Below are 9,086 nucleotides of genomic sequence, written 5' to 3'. Positions count from 1 at the left end.
TCCCAAGATTGGGATTACAAAAGTTTTATCTTAAGGATATTACTAGTATAATAGATTAGAAGAAACTAAGATATGGATTCAATAGAGATTTAGGGTTCTTGGCTTTGATAAGAGATTATGGTTTATGAGTTCAATAGCTTCCGTATGGAAAATTAGGGTTTTTGGTTTCTGTAGGGAAAATTAGGGTGTTTTACTTCCGTAGGGAAATTAGAATTAGGTTATACGAAAGATATGGCTTCCGTAGGGAAAATTAGGGTTTATGACTTCTGTAAGGAAATTTAGGGTTCTTGGCTTCAATAAGATAAGGGAGCTCAGAAGGAAAAGAAAAATAATTAAGATAATATGGAGAGAGCATGAGTGTAAAAAAAAGATGGAATTTTATATAGAGTTCCCAGTTGATCATATGCATGTACACTTTTTGTTGCATGGCCTCTACTTTTAGTTGCTTAGCTTTTTCTTTTAGTTGCATCTATTTTTAGTTGCATGGCTTTTTCTTTTCGTTGCATGCGACTGTCCACATGACCTTTACTTTAGTTTTCTTCACTTCACTTTAATTAGCCACATGATCCTTTTATCCGTTCGGTTTGTGTCCAGCCTCGTCCGGTCGCCCACTGCCTCGCCGGCTCCACCGCCGGTTCCGGTTTGCTTCCCGGCCCAGTTCCAAATTGCTTACCGAACGGTTCCGGATTGCCTACCAGCCGATTCTAGATTGCTTCCCGGCCGGTTCCAATTTGCTTCCCGGCCGGTTCCGGATTGCTTATCGGCCGGTTTCCAGTTTTTGGGAAAATAGTCACCATCATCCATGAAGACAAAGTGGCCAAACTGCTCTTAGCACAAATGAAAATGAGGGGTCTGAAAGTGCTTATATAGCCAGGGCCTTAAGTTTCCTATCTATGTGGGATAAATCATAGTTCTTTTTTCCTTATCTTCTCAAACATCCATCTTTCTATAACATGCCATTAAGCTAATATAAAGTACTTATTTTATTATTTATTTATTTTACATAGTGTGAAAAGATTCACACGACAACGAGAGCCTCTACAGAAGACTCTTGCACTTACTAATTTTTCCAACCAAACGATCGAGCAAGTCATAGCGCGCGTCCTCGCCCTCGATCGGACACAGCAAAACACGACTTTCTCTATGAGTTCGCTGCAAAGCGCCCTTCCCCAGGAGGAAAATCGCTTCCGCCAAGCCCTCCAATGCACAGTTTGCTAGGGATCGGGCCATCTGGCCCTAGAATGTCCTCACCGGCCCTAGTGTCTGATCTACCAATCGCGATCTCACACTGTCAAGCAATGTGAATACAATATGCTCAACCGCACAACGACAGCCCCGGTTCGCCAAATCGAGCCCAAGGATACATACTCTCGTCAGGACGAGCGACAATCCTACCGAAACCAGGATAACCAATGACCCCGATCACCAGATAGGTGGTGCCGTGATGACGATTACCGTCAGGACGACGACCGTTACCGAAACGACAACCAACAGAGATCAAACGACCGCCGTGATCGCTATCACGATGACCAATATCGGGCAAACGACGATTATGATCGGTATGATGATGATTGGGATGACCGATACGATCAGAGAAATTCACGTAATGATCTATGCAACTCTCACCGAGGATCGTGTAACAACAGAAGGAATAACGACAACAGTCGTCGGGACCCTCCTCAAATTGAATCGCGCATCTCGAATGCGCCCTAGACCAACCCACCAACACACGAGGCCGGGAATCAATCACACCCTCCCCCCCCCCACACACACAGAGATCGGGCTGGCACCAGCAAATCGGTCGTCGTTACCTGCTTCAAGTGCAACCAACCCGGTCACTACGCTACGCAATGCCCAACAACAGACCGCGGAAAGGCTCCTGTCGTGAAGGCATCAACACTCGAGACATTGAACCTCGGTTCGGATGAGAACCCTCGCACCCTACACATTGCTAATAACTTACCAGCCAGCGAACAAGTAGCCCTCATACGCTTACTCACCGATTACCAGGATGTATTCTCATGGTCTTACACGGATATGAAGGTTTTGGACCCTCAATACTACCAACACCAGATCCATCTTCTCCCTGACGCTCGGCCGATTCAACAAAGACGCTACCGGATGAACCCCAATTATGCGGCTAAGGTCAAGGAAGAAATAGACAAGCTCCTCGGAGTAGGGTTCATACGACCTGTAAAACGCGCCACATGGTTAAGCCCAATCGTAGTCGTCCCCAAGAAAAACGGGAAAATCTGAGTCTTCGTCGACTACCGCAAGCTGAATGCTACAACAGTCACGGATGGATTCGCTCTCCCGTTCACGGATAGCGTTCTCGACACGGTGGCAGGTCACGAATGCTACAACTTTCTAGACGGGTTCAGTGGTTACAACATAATCAGAATGCACCCGGATGATCAGGAGAAAACAACATTTGTCACGGAATGGGGTGTTTTCGTGACAGAAGTAATGATGTTCGGTTTGAAAACGGCGTCGGCCATGTTCCAGCGCATCATCACCGAAATTTTTAACAAGTATATCCCAGCGTTCATGCAATTCTTTCTCGATGACTTTGCCGTGTATGGCCAGCGATAGGAACACATGACCCAGTTACGTCTCTGTCTTGATCGATGTCGCCAAGCTCGGTTAAGTTTAAAACCGGCAAAATGCGCATTCTTGGTCACAAGCGGCAACCCACTCGGGCACATCGTTAGTCAAGAAGGTATTGCCATGGATCCAGATAAAGTACAAGCCATCCTAAATGCCCCGCACCCTCGAACGCAAAGGCCCTCAGCCGATTTCTGGGGCAAATCAGATGGCACAGTCAGATGATATGCCACCTGGCCGATTTCGCGACACCACTACACGCGGCGGTGCATCAACTTCCCTTTCAATGGACTTCAATCGAGGACGAGGCATACCAAGCTTTGAAATTAATGCTCTCGCATGCCCCAATTGTACAACCCCCGATATGGTCGGAACCTTTTCACGTCTTCGTGGACACATCAAATATCGCCATCGGGAGCACACTTATGCAATGCACGCCCCCAAATTGGTATCGCGTATTCCATATTTGGTAAGGCCTATCGCACCTACGGTGGATCCAACAAGGCCTTCGGAGAAATCGCTCGCATCCTCATGGAGTACGCGTTCGTGCATACCAACCCTACAAGTATGCCACAAAACAAAGCATACGAGGTAAACAAAATCGATTAGGGAATCATCACCGGCGAAGGAGTCCGCGCGGCGCTCGAATCCTTCCAAACCAGTAAGCGTTTGTTGCCTGTGCAGAGGTCAGGATGCGTCGAGGGTTTCCCCTCGACGCATCCTGACCTCTCCACCACCACCAAGGAAACAATGGGAGAAGATTTTGGCGATAACCCAGGACGAATGGGAAGATCCCTCGCCTTCTCCACCTCCCTCAGGCGTTCGGAACCCCACTTCCGCCTCGGCACCAGCCCCACCAAAAACACAGAAACAACGAGCGGTCATAGAGACCCATGTCGAATGGGACGAGGCTGAGGAGCCCATCCCCGAGGATATCACCATACGGCAGAAACCACCAAGGACATCAATGACCTCTCCACAACCGAACCCACGGCCCACAAGCCAGCAGCCCTCGGCCATCCGGCAACAAAAGAGGAAACGGCCAAGGAGCCAACACCACCGGCCCGGATGCAAAGGATCAGCCGCCAAAAAGACGCCGCATCATTCGAGAGGAAACCACAGCAACCGAGGGCGACCATCATCAAAAATCAAAAGAGGCTAGCCCAACCTCCACAGACATGGTACCAGCGGAGTCATGGCTCCAAGTCGGTAGGATCAAGCATGGAAAAACCACGCAGATATCATAGGTGGAAGTCCTCGGTTACAAAGATCTACCTGCGTAGGCATACGAGTTCAGTGCACTACTTCGACTGGGCACAACATATGAGTTAATGGATTTCCTCGCGTGTGCCCAAGTAGCTGCTACCACTCGTATGGCAGAGGAGCACGCCGAAACAAAGATGATTCAACGCGCTCTAATGGGTGAAATCGAACCTCACAAGGATCGAGCCTTACAGAAGATAGGAAGACAGAAGCAAGCACAGAATGCTTCTCTTCTCATGGAACTACCAGATCTGAACATGCCCTTAGTTGAGGCATATCACAATCCTCACCGCACTACCCTGGCAGCAAAGGACATGGCCCGATGTATCAAAACGGCGCATCAGCAAGCCAAACGGGCTACCGAGCTATGGCAAGCCGCCGAGGAGAAACTGACGACATTCAAGCAACAACATCCAGAACAGCCGCCCTTAAGCCTCCCTGCGCCGAGTGACGTTGTCTCACCAGCCACTCTTCTGAACCCAAGCCCGGGTGCTGAAGGTACCGATGCACACAAAGATGACACCACCTACCCCAGGGTAGCCACGGTCGATGCCAGCAGACTGACGAACTCGATACAGATAAGTGAGCCATCGTCACGAGCAGATATCAGCCCGCACCCCCAATCCAACCAATCCTCCACGCAAACGCCACCACCCCCGGTCGTCATGGAACGATCTACACAGATAGACAGGGAACCCTCTCCTTGAATCCAGCAAGTGGCAACCTAGACAGGGCCTCCCCTTCGAGACTACCAGGAGGAGCTAAAGGCCCAGATCGCTCTGGCCGAGTTGGCAGAACAGAACCACCACAACAGTCTTGGCCAGCTACGGGAACAAGCCGCGAGCCGCGAAGCTGATCTCAAGCGCCAGCTTGCTGAAAGGTCGGCCGCACTCAAAGAACGAGAAAGGGAGGTGATGACCCTTAAGGTCTCTATCATTGAGGCCAAAGAACATTTCATCAAAGAAGCCGAGCGGAATAGCCAACAGGAACAAGAGCTCTTCGCGGACAACCAGGAATTACGACGTCATCAAAGAGCCTTACAAGACATGGCCAACGAACATCTCGGAAGAGCAAAGAGCAAAAATTTCCGATGCGTATCACCAATTGCAAACCGAGCACATTGTCGCCAGAGAACAACATCGGGATGCTTGGCGACAGGACATGGACGAAATTGTAGCTTAGCTCACCACAAGCTATTAGCAGAAAATCGCGCTCATCACCAAAAAAGCAAAAGATAATCAAGCTAATTTAGCACTCCTAGTCCGCAAAAGCCAAGCGGAAGCCAAGGCTGCAAGGGAGGCAATGGAAGTTCACCGCGCTAGCATCGGCATGGAAGATACTAAAATCAAGGTCCTAATCAACAAGTATCGCCAGTAATTCACCACAACGATCAAAGAAACGCTTGACCATGTCTGGCAGGGGTGGTTAGTCCAAGCTGCAGACCTACACATACTATGCGCGGATGTTGAGAACCGAAAGAAGGAGGGCTGAGGGTTTTACAAGATGGATGACACCAGCATCCAGGCCCTCCGTGAGGACTTAACTAAGGAATATCATACCTTAGCAGCTTCCCACACCACGGCCATCGAGCAACTTTTAGAAGAATTCAACGACAATCTTATGGTGTTTCACTTAGAAGCCAAAGCGTACGAGGAGGAACGTCTCGCTACCGGGATTAACAGAGATCCCACAACCAACGAGCAAGGACCCGAGCCACCCACCGCGGCAGCTAGACCGGAGGAACTTGCCCCTACAGACCTCCATATCCCAACCGAGACACTCCCCACGGCAACCTGCCCCTATAGACCTCGACATCCCACCCGAGCCACTGACTATAACCCCGACCCTACCTGAACCGGTCCCAACAGAGGAGGCCGCACATATCGGCACAGCCTTCCCCGACTCGGCAACACAACCTCCATCACCAACCCCACCTTCCGAGCAACCAAACCAACCCCATGCCCCCAAGGATATCCTTGGCAGATTGGAAGAGGAATAAAACCAACCTATAAGCCCACGTGTAATATGTAATTTGTAATGAACGTGCAATTTTTGTAATTTGTGTTGTTTTGCCAACTCCATGGTGAACCGTGGGTTCGACGGACAAAGTCCTGTCCCACGGCCATGCTAGGTGTTTTCCATGGGACAAAAACATAAATCAGTTAAATGTAATACACCGGTAGGTAAGGTTAGTAGGTGAGGAAGGTAGAGTTTAGGAAAACGTTGAGTTTCAAGCCTCATAGTCAGCTGATGGCTCGATTCTATATGAAGAAAAAGTATATAAATCGAGGTCTGCATACCTCGATGGGGGGATATCTAGATCATTCTGAGCGAGAGTAATATCATAGGAGTTAGCTCTGTACGTACTATTTCCGACTGAGGCCGAGTATTGTAATCACTGTAAGCTTTATTATGGAATATAAGTTTCGCCTTTCCAAAACTTCTATCTGTGTATTCTCCCTATACTTGTAAATCGGGCTACGTTCATACTTAACAGGTTGTAGCCCGTGTATGATCCTTGTTCTCCTCTCTTTGTCCCATGTAGAAGAAGCTTCCACATAACACGATCCCTTGACACTGATAGCCTGTGGGCTCATCGAAGTTGTTTTCCAAAGGAATGGATAACAACCATAAATGGTAATATTTCCATCCCCATAATAAATGATATGTATCTTTAAGATTTTCCCACTAAAAATTAGCTATAAAAAAACTACTTAGTTGTGGTCAGTTTTGCTACATGTTAGCTATAATAGTGTTTCCATTAATATGATTTCACCCAAGAAGAGAAGAAAGTCGGAAAAACTTGGCCTAACATAGCCAAAGGCCAGATTGAAGACGATTGGGGGATAGTCGGTTCGGTCGAAAGGAATGATTCGAATGAGCCAAATCATATGAATGCCAAATGTATCAAGAGGTAGTCGATATGGAGGATCCGGCAAGTCGAAGGGCGGAAAATTTGTAGAGGCAAGAAGAAGGCCTTGGAAGCCAACAAGATGACCGGAAAGGTCGAGGAGCACGGGACCGGACGAGTCGTGGAGCGCAAGCAAGGAGGCGTGAAGCTAGGACAAGCTTGAGTGATGGACCAAATAAAGCTGACGAAGAACCTCAAGTGAGCTTGAGGGGAAGTGTTGAGTGACATGGGTCGGATCAGCTAAACAAGTTGGAAGCCAGATCAGACAAAGAGCGGTTGACAACTGATAGGCCATTAGGGCCTATATTCTTATTTTAGTAAATAGGAATAATGAGCATTAAAGTACTTGCTAGTACTTGTGTCAGTCTTTGGAGGACTTGTATAAAAGGTGCTCAATGAGCACATCATCATGTATAGAGTCTTATATTTTTGAATATAGTTGTTGTTGTCTACTGAACTCTGACTCTCTCTGTGTCTACCTAATTGTCTCATGGTGTTCGGCTAAGCTAGTTGTGTCTGTTGTTCAAGAGCTTCCACATCTAACCTTTTACATAGATCTTGCCACAATTTCAACATTTGAGGTTATTGAAAGAACCTCGGAAACGTGGATGACCATGCGGAATGGTGAGGGATTGTGGAGCGTTTAAGCATCAATGGAGAGCAGGTGAACATGGATGGAAAAAGGCGGCAGTAGATGACTTGATTCTAGTTAAATATGTTTAGCATATTAAAGATTTACTATCTCTTAGACTGGACAATGAACTCAAAAGGTATTATGGTAAGGTTCCTACTATAATTGAGTTTTGTGTATAGGTGGGAGCTCCAAACCGGTTCCGAACCAATTTAGGCAAACTGGTTAAGTGTTGAGAATCAAGCTCAACTTGGTCTAGTGTGTGAACTCACCTTGAGAGTGAACAGACACTCCAACAGTCAAGAGTCACCATTATGTCACCACTTTGTATTCTAGCATTTAGTATAAGTCATAGAATCATATTCTATGACACATAACTTATGAGCTTTCACATTCCCCATGCTCCATGAGTCTTGTAGTTAATGAAGAGAGAGGGTGACTATATAAAACACCCTCCTCCCACCTTGTATTTGGTTGAATCTTTCTCCTTTGTTAATATATTTTTACCTTGTGTATTCTCTGTGTCTTACTCCTTGTCTCTCTCACTCTCTCTCATACACACACATAGTTCACATCTCTTCCACTACACAAGAAGCCATCTCTTGATTCTTTACATTAAGCTTAAACCGGTTTACGCTTAACTTGTTTGGCTTGGATAGGCCAAACCGGTTAAGCTTAATCCTAACCCAAACCATTGTCGATTCCTAATATTATCTTAATAGAAAACACCCTACTTGTATAGTGGGTCGTGGTGGCTTTATAGCATACCACCACCAATGGAGTTTCCTTCTAATGAAGGAAACCAACTTTATAAGAAATATAATTCTTATTTATTTATATTATTATATCTCTTTATTTATTTATTTAGTTATTATTTTCCACATTTCCATAACACTTGTTCCAAACCTATGTGCAAGATGTATATGTGTTGCATGTTCTATGTAGTTCTTTTGAAAGCATAATTATCTTTCATGTGTAGTCATGTAGTTATGTCATTTATCATCATACATGGGGAAATGGGATGATTTGACGTGTGTAATTGTTGTGCATCTCTTGATATGCCTTCAAAAATGTCATATGATCCTATTTGCAAATGGTTTAAGTGAAGTGTTATATGGCACCGTTAAATGGATCCTTGTTTATGGTTTAGATACAAGGTTTGTCTTTCTTTCTAGAATGAACTCAAGGAATTAAAATATGATACATAGGATGAGGTAATTTGAAAGAGATTTAAACATGCCTTTATGCAAACTAAGTAGTGCCAATAGTTAGCAATAATCTGCAAGGGTTTCATTTGAACCAAATTGAACCGCTAAACCACAACTTAACAGCTTAATGGTTTGAACGGTCCAATTATGTTTTGTTTAAGTACAAAATTTTGTAGAAGGTTCGGTTTGGGGGTCAACAATTTGGTTGTTAAACGGTTTAGAATTGACACTTAGATATTAATTTATTTTTTATTATTTTTTTAAACAACATTTTTCAGCCCTAATTATGAGACTTTAAGAAAAAAAATTAAATTTTAAAATATTGACAAATTTCAAAATTTGAAATTTGACTTACCTTGAAAACCGAAACCAAACTGTGAAGCCATTGTCTTATTTAACGATTTGGAAATGTCTAAAATTGTTTGGCTTGAACTTAGATTTTCTTTAATAATTCAGTTTGAAGAATTTT

Source organism: Azolla caroliniana, unplaced genomic scaffold (genome assembly GCF_043228905.1).
Source record: "Azolla caroliniana isolate FFs.n. ecotype wild unplaced genomic scaffold, voAzoCaro1.0.p SCAF_8, whole genome shotgun sequence".
Classification (NCBI taxonomy): domain Eukaryota; kingdom Viridiplantae; phylum Streptophyta; class Polypodiopsida; order Salviniales; family Salviniaceae; genus Azolla; species Azolla caroliniana.
Note: the sequence above shows the minus strand (reverse complement) of the source record.